This window comes from Sardina pilchardus, chromosome 4, assembly GCF_963854185.1.
Source record: "Sardina pilchardus chromosome 4, fSarPil1.1, whole genome shotgun sequence".
Lineage (NCBI taxonomy): Eukaryota > Metazoa > Chordata > Actinopteri > Clupeiformes > Clupeidae > Sardina > Sardina pilchardus.
This window is the reverse complement of record NC_084997.1, coordinates 40,580,330-40,586,620: the sequence shown is the minus strand read 5'-3', so window position 1 is coordinate 40,586,620 and position 6,291 is coordinate 40,580,330.

The window sequence follows — 6,291 nt, the reverse complement described above, 5'->3', positions numbered from 1 at the left end:
CGACTGATGCACTCTTTTTGGGGGTTCATGACTGGGGCACGCGCCGGTGGAAATTTCTGCCTATGATGTACCTAGAGGAGCAAATCCGGAATTGCTACCTTTACTTCCACATTTGCTACCTGACCTCCAGCCTTAAGCACCCTCCCCGCATACATCTTGCCCGACTGATGCACTCTTTTTGGGGGTTCATGACTGGGGCACGCGCCGGTGGAATTTTCTGCCTATGATGTACCTAGAGGAGCAAATCCGGAATTGCTACCTTTACTTCCACATTTGCTACGTGACCTCCAGCCTTAAGCACCCTCCCCGCCTACATCTTGCCCGACTGATGCACTCTTTTTGGGGGTTCATGGCTGGGGCACGCGGCCATGAGAAATTCTGCCTATGCTGTACCTAGAGGAGCAAATCCGGAATTGCTACCTTTACTTCCACATTTGCTACGTGACCTCCAGCCTTAAGCACCCTCCCCGCATATGTCTTGCCCGACTGATGCACTCTTTTTGGGGGTTCATGGCTGGGGCACGCGCCGGTGGAAATTTCTGCCTATGATGTACCTAGAGGAGCAAATCCGGAATTGCTACCTTTACTTCCACATTTGCTACCTGACCTCCAGCCTTAAGCACCCTCCCCGCATACGTCTTGCCCGACTGATGCACTCTTTTTGGGGGTTCATGACTGGGGCACGCGCCGGTGGAATTTTCTGCCTATGATGTACCTAGAGGAGCAAATCCGGAATTGCTACCTTTACTTCCACATTTGCTACGTGACCTCCAGCCTTAAGCACCCTCCCCGCCTACATCTTGCCCGACTGATGCACTCTTTTTGGGGGTTCATGGCTGGGGCACGCGGCCATGAGAAATTCTGCCTATGCTGTACCTAGAGGAGCAAATCCGGAATTGCTACCTTTACTTCCACATTTGCTACGTGACCTCCAGCCTTAAGCACCCTCCCCACATACATCTTGCCCGACTGATGCACTCTTTTTGGGGGTTCATGACTGGGGCACGCGCCGGTGGAATTTTCTGCCTATGCTGTACCTAGAGGAGCAAATCCGGAATTGCTACCTTTACTTCCACATTTGCTACGTGACCTCCAGCCTTAAGCACCCTCCCCACATACATCTTGCCCGACTGATGCACTCTTTTTTGGGGTTCATGGCTGAGGCACGCGCCGGTGGAAAATTCTGCCTATGATGTACCTAGAGGAGCAAATCCGGAATTGCTACCTTTACTTCCACATTTGCTACGTGACCTCCAGCCTTAAGCACCCTCCCCGCATACATCTTGCCCGACTGATGCACTCTTTTTTGGGGTTCATGGCTGAGGCACGCGCCGGTGGAAAATTCTGCCTATGATGTACCTAGAGGAGCAAATCCGGAATTGCTACCTTTACTTCCACATTTGCTACGTGACCTCCAGCCTCAAGCACCCTCCCCGCCTACATCTTGCCCGACTGATGCACTCTTTTTGGGGGTTCATGGCTGGGGCACGCGGCCATGAAAAATTCTGCCTATGCTGTACCTAGAGGAGCAAATCCGGAATTGCTACCTTTACGTCCACATTTGCTACCTGACCTCCAGCCTTTAAGCACCCTCCCCGCCTACATCTTGCCCGACTGATGCACTCTTTTTGGGGGTTCATGGCTGGGGCACGCGGGGGTGGAAAATTCTGCCTATGCTGTACCTAGAGGAGCAAATCCGGAATTGCTACCTCTACTTCCACATTTGCTACGTGACCTCCAGCCTTTAAGCACCCTCCCCGCCTACATCTTGCCCGACTGATGCACTCTTTTTGGGGGTTCATTGCTGGGACACACGGCCATGGGAAAGCCTACCTATGATGTACCTAGAGGAGCAAATCCGGAATTGCTACCTCTACTTCCATATTTGCCACATTTGCTACCTGACCTCCAGCCTTAAGCACCCTCCCTGCAAACGTCTTGCCCGACTGATGCACTCTTTTTGGGGGTTCATTGCTGGGACACACGGCCATGGGAAAGCCTACCTATGAGGTACCTGGAGGAGTCAATCCGGAATTGCTACCTCAGCTTCCACATTTGCTACGTGACCTCCAGCCTTAAGCACCCTCCCCGCATACGTCTTGCCCAACTGATGCACTCTTTTTGGGGGTTCATTGCTGGGACACACGGCCATGGGAAAGCCTACCTATGGTGTACCTTAAGGAGTCATTCCGGAATTGCTACCTCTACTTCCACATTTGCTACCTGACCTCCAGCCTTAAGCACTCTCCCCACATACGTCTTGCCTGACTGATGCACTCCCTCCCAGGGTTCATGCTATGGTGTACCATAAGGATTCAGTCCGGAATTGCTACCGCTGCTTCCTCATATGCTACCAGACCTCCAGCCTTAAGCACCCAGCCAACATACAGATCTTGCCCTAAAGATGCACTCTTTCTGAGGGTTCATGGCTTGGGCACAAGGCCATGGGAATACCTACTCAATTCTGACCCCTTGTGGCTGTACGGTGGTATTACAGGCAAAATTTTCAAAGACTGGAAAAAAATAGTAAAATGTTATATTTTTTGAAACAAATCACATGTAAAAACATCAAAATGATAGAAGTATCTCCTAATTTTTTTTTTTTACATTTCTGTGAAACATTGGGTGCATATGTGGAATTCCAGAATATCTACTGGAACTGCGCGAGTTTCAGAGTCACCCATTGACTTAACACAGAAGGCGCTAGCTCCCCACCGCTAACCGTCAAATTTAGGTAGTTTTTGTGGAAAAAATCCAGAAAAACTACCAAATTCTCCAAGATTGCTGCGTGCAATTCCGGAATTGTAACTTGGTGTGCCTAACCCCAACCCTAACCCTAACCCTAACCCTAGGGTTACTAACATCTAACCCTAACCTTAACCCTTACCCTAACCTTAACCCACACCCATACCTTTCCCTAACCTTAACCCTTTCCCTAACCCATACCCATACCTTTCCCTAACCTTAACCCTTTCCCTGGGTTACTGAACCACGGTAGAAACTCAGATACTCACCTCCTTCTTTGCCTGAGATCCACCTGGAGATCTGCCTCTTCTGGCACCTGCAATAGGAGAGTGACAGAGTTATTCACATATTAGAGAGAATTAAACATACACTAACCTGACAAACTCGAGGTTGCTCTAAGGTTTGTGCGCCAGTGCATTCTGGCTACTTCTTAGTGGCTGGAGTTTTACTTCCCCTAACCTAACCCTAGGTAGGAGACAACGGGAGTAGAAGGCTGGTAGCCCGTCGGAGGTTCTGCTACGCTACGGTTGGGGGTGATAGCTTAGGGGCGGGGCCCGAGGCGGCGATGGCGAAGACGCACGGGGAAGCGTATCTCCGGATGCGTAGGTGCTATCGGTTAGATTTTTGGCAGGGGCCTTCTACTCGGTCCAGGGAGGCCATGTGATGTTGTTTTAAGGAGATTAGCACCCCCTAGTGGTGGTTAGTGGTAACTTAGGATCTAGAGGACTTAAAGTAAGACTTTCACATCTGATTGAAAACCTCTGTGTTTGTGTTTTACAGAGTAAAGATGACGATGCCGAAGAAGGCTGGGGACTGCCCCATATGTGGCAAACGATATGCGTCCGTCCGGAACCACCTGGTCCGCGGACATAATGTGAACAACAAGGAAGAGAGGGCCATCCTGCTCAAGATGGGGTCCGGAAGGATGCTGGTGCGCAGTGTGCCCTGCCCTGTCCCCTGCTGCCGGTACCACGGCAGCAGGCTGGACAAGCACCTCATGGCCGGCCACCAAGAAATGACGCGGGCCAGAAGGCGCCGTTTCTACTGGCGCATCAAGAACGCCACCGCGATCACGGCTCTGGCTGCCCTCCGGGCCTCCAATCCCTCGCCGGCGATGGTGTCCTCCCTGGACATCGACCCGGGGGACGAAGACCAGGAGGAGGGAGACCCGAGGAGCTGCAGCGGGACAGGGAGGTCACGGGCCTGAAAAAGGGAGCTGGCAAAGGCCAAGCAGAAGATCCGGCAGATGAAGAGGAGGATGAACGCCCTGCGGGGCACTGGCGCCACCGTGCCCTCTTCCACCTCCGGATCCAGTGGCGAAGGGAGCTCCCAGTCCAGCGAGGAGGGGGGCGCTCCGGCTGCTAGCGGCCGGAGGCGCAGGAGGCTGGCCCGGGAGCCCCCTGAGGACGACGCCATGAGCCAGGAGGTCCTGGAGAGCCCCGACAGCTCAGAGCTGTCAGCTCAGAGCTCAGAGCCCGCCCCAGGGCCATCCACCAAGCCCGCCCCAAGGCCCACCCCCAAGGCCCACCCCCAAGCCCGCCCCAAAGCCCACCCCAAGCCCACCCCCAAGCCCACCCCCAAGCCCGCCCCCCAAGCCCGCCCCCAAGCCCACCCCCAAGCCCGCACCCGAACCCGACCCGGAGCCCGCCCCGGAGCCCGCACCCGAGTCCGCACCCGAGCCTGCCCCGGAGCCCGCATCCCACCGCAGGCGGAAGGGGGTGCCAAAAAAGAGGCCCCACGAGTCCCCAGACAAGGCCCAACCGTCGAGGAGCGGGCTCTTCGACGGGAAGGGCAGGGCCTCTCGTCTTAGGCTGATAAGGTTCCCAAAGAGTGTGGAGGGGTACCTCGATGAATATCAGCGTTTCAAGGAGGGAACAAACATCCAGGGACGCGGGCGAGAGACGGCCCAATCGAAGGTGAGCCGGGTCCGAGCCTTCCTCTTATATATGAGCGAGGGGAAGAAGGAGCTGAGCAACTGGAGGTTTTTGGCAGACCCAGACGGTGCACGAGGGTACATCTGGGAGCTGCTGGCCAGCGAGAAGGCAGTCACGACCGCCAATTTTTACCTCAGGAACGTGGCCGTCTTCCTCGAGTACTTTGGTACTACCAAGCCCCAGCTCTGCCGGCTGTCAAATACAGAAGTGGTCCAGCTCCAGCGGATCTTCAAGCGGGCCCTGAAAGACATCAGGAAGACGGTGACGTGCCACCAGATCGGGGTCAAGCGGAAAAAGATGGCGCGGGTCCTGACTGTGGCAAACCTCCAGGCTTGCCACAGCAGGGCTCGTGCCAGCATGGCCGGGCTGCTTGGTAGGTGTCCTTGCACGTCTGGTTTTATTGGTTCTTGAATTTTCCCTCGGGGATCAATAAAGTATCTATCTATCTATCTATCTAAACCCTCTTGAGCTAACTAACCGTCTTTCTCTTCTATCTGTCTTTCTCTTCCCACAGATGACTTCGAGAAGAGCCTGGGAACCGGGAAGCAGGCTTCCCGGTACCCATTCTACGGCAACCTGGCCTGTTTCTTGGCCACGCTTTATGGCCATCGCCCGGGTGTGCTCACCAATATGCGGCTTAAGGAGGTGGCGGAGGCACGGCGGTCCCGAACAGGGTTACATCGTGAATGTGGACCATCACAAGTCCAACTTAAAGTTCGGGGCCGCACAACTGTTCCTCCAAGAGGAGGATTTCGGATGGCTGGAGAGGTGGGTTGGGATGAGGACGCGGGTCCGTCCTCATCCCCGGAACGACCTGGTGTTCTTCACCGCGGGGCAGGGCCCGGTGAAGAACCTGTTCCAAATGATGCAAGAAAGGTAAGCAAACAGGCCAAAGAACCAAGAACTTCACTGCATTCTTTAACGTTATGCATGCGACTAATAAACATCCTTGTATCTTTGTATGCTTGCAGGTGGACGGCGATGGGCCTTCCCGGGAAGCCCACCTTCAACGACTTGCGAACGGCCATCTCGGCTCACGGGCGCAAGCTCCACGCCCCCGACATAGGTGACTGCATGAGCACATATATGTGCCATGATCCAGTCACGGCAGAGAAATTTTACTGCCTGTCTCTCGACCACGCTGAGAGCGCGGCCATGAGGTCGCGGTTCGAGGAGACCCTGCGCCACGGGGAGGATGTGGGAGAGTCTGGCTCGGAGGCAGAGCGGCTGGCCGCCGACGCCGTCAGGCTTTCCCACGGGAAGAAGCGGAAGAAGACCAAGAGGTGGCCGGCGCGGGCGCCGGTGCGCCCGGTGAGGGTGGCAGCGGCGGCGGCCGAGGAGAAGGAGGGCGAGGAGGCGGAGGGCGGCCCCTCTAAGAAGAGGACCTCCAAGACGCGGCACCTCACCCCCCACAACCCCACCAGCGAGGAGAGTGAGGGGGAGGTGCCGTACCAGGAGACAGGCGTCTCCGAGTTGGAGGAGGAGGAGGAAGACGAGGAGGAGGAGACTGGACAGGAGGAGGAGATGGACCAGCCCTCAGAACCAGGAGAGGAGGACAGGCCTCAGGAGGCCTCAGAAAGAGAAGAGGAGGAGGACAGGCCTCAACAGGCAG